The following is a 2,100-nucleotide window of genomic DNA, read 5'->3' as shown; positions in this document are numbered from 1 at the left end:
TGGATACCTATGAAGAGAAAGACCAGAAAGAAGCAAGGTCAGAGAGCATTTGTCAACTAGTTTTAATAATCATGGTGGTCAGAATCAATGTCACATACTAAAGTACCCAACAAAGACAGTAGAAGCTGCAGGTACATCCAACAAATACTCATCTTTACAATGGATACCGTTATCAGTTTAGCTTGGTGCAAATCTCTAGCACAAGTAGCACAGATATCCAGTCCATTGGTCCAGTAGAAGATAAAGGGAAATGAAGAGATGATAGTGAACGAGAAAAAAAATAGAGGGATGATGGAGAAGATAAGAGAAAGTATGAGAAGGGCTAAAACGAGATGGAGTGAGGGAGAGAGAGAGAGAGAGAGCATACCATCAGGATTATTATTCAGTTATCACTGCTCTGTGGAGCAGAACTGACACGGACAGGAGCAGATTTCCTGCTTCTCACACATCCATCTGCCACCTCTCCATGCAGAGAGGAAGAGAGAGAGAAAGAGAGAGAGGGAAGGTGAAATAGAGCGAGAGTGAGGAGCCCATCCTTACAAGCAAACGCATAACTGCAACCCAAGTAAAAAAGGTCTACATTTACACCTACAATGGCAGAGCTACAGGTACACTAAATATCTCAGTTCTAGTTCAGCAGCTAGTCTTCCAGTTAGCATCCTATGAATGCTTTATTGCCATATCTCATCAGCAACAATCAGATCACACTCTAATTCACCGTGTTCACTTTAGTGGAAGAATATTGAGAAGTGAATCTTGCCACAGTCTCTGTTGACACCAGCAAGAAAAGCGATCACAGGAAATGCCAATACGTATGGACATCAATTATTTTTTAATTGCATAAGAGTACAGTACACTAATTAAAACTAGTATATCTTTTCATGCCCTGGGCAAAAATTAATTATTAATTTTTTTATTAATATTCACAAGTAGCACTGGGAATATATTAGAACCATTTTGCGGTCGCGGGTCTGATCTGGCCTGTGTGTTGCAGGCGCGCGTGTGTTTCTGCTAAATTAAGCTTCTCCTCCCCCTCCTGGCTCCTAGCAGGCCCCCACGGTGAGCCATCACAACCCCAGAAAAGTGGTGTTTAAGAGGTCGTGATGGGGGCGCTGGGCTGGAGGTGCTCTTCCCTCTGAACCATGACGCTGATCCCCCGATGGTGGCGCGGCAACAACAGACTACCCCCACACACACACACATACACCCGCCGTGGCACTGGGAGCTCATGGTCAGCAGTGCCCTATCGCTCTCTCTGTTGATCGGCCCGCCCCCACCCTCGGATAAACACGGCTGTGCAGCAGGCCACTCGCTCACAGCGGTCGGCACAGGCAGGTTTGGCTGTAGCTGGGGACACACGAGAGCTGCACTGGGAAACTTGTTAGGTCACTTGTCAGCCTCTCAAGGGGGGTGTAATTCTGTATGTAGAGAAAGAAACACAGCAAGCATCATGACTGATATAAAGGTTCAGCAATGAAAGATAAATCAAGTTTTGCTAATACTGGAAGTTTTTGTAGTAAACTATTAAAAACAAAGTTTTTTAGCTGTAAAATGTGATCTTCCTAAGCAAAATGATATATTTCCCTTTATAAAATGACAGCAATTTTTCAAATATTTTTTTCATGAATGCTGAAGCAAAATATCCTTTCTGCTGCGAGAACAGAGAGAGCGAGAAAGAAGAAAAGCCAACTCGTTATGGAGATGATGTCTTTTACTCACACGCATCATTTTTCACCATCCTGTAATATCAGTCATGCCTCCCTCACTCGTATCCATTTTCACCTCTGAGAGGGAGGGAAAAATCTGCAAAACAAAAAGATAATGATACAATTTCAAAAAGGTTTTGCCTTTAAACAGGGCGAGGGGGGTGTTTAGTATTTTTAATAAGCGTCCTCGATACTATTGAGTCTGCTCTCTTTGTTCATATGGCAAGATTAATTATACTGTCAGGCACTCTGTGGGCCTGCTTAACAAAGATTCAGTGATATAATAGCCCTGCCTCCGCTTGGCAATCACAATCAGCATTAGACAATTTCAGATCCTCCTCTACTCTCCCCACTGCATCATGGCCCAGACAACACGCTTCATCAAAAGGGAAGT

The 2,100-nt window shown here is 43.5% G+C and overlaps 1 long non-coding RNA gene across 1 annotated transcript; it reads right to left on the bottom strand.

Moving 5' to 3' along the window:
- Positions 1-817: 817 nt before the first annotated feature.
- Positions 818-1,796, bottom strand: LOC125307431. Its single transcript, XR_007195717.1, has 2 exons — positions 1,720-1,796; positions 818-1,418 (listed from the first exon to the last, which is right to left on the bottom strand). It is a non-coding gene; the product is annotated as an uncharacterized LOC125307431 (long non-coding RNA).
- Positions 1,797-2,100: the final 304 nt, after the last annotated feature.

This window comes from Alosa alosa, chromosome 14 (genome assembly GCF_017589495.1).
Source record: "Alosa alosa isolate M-15738 ecotype Scorff River chromosome 14, AALO_Geno_1.1, whole genome shotgun sequence".
NCBI lineage: Eukaryota > Metazoa > Chordata > Actinopteri > Clupeiformes > Clupeidae > Alosa > Alosa alosa.
Note: the sequence above shows the minus strand (reverse complement) of the source record. Positions and strands in the feature narration are given on the sequence as shown.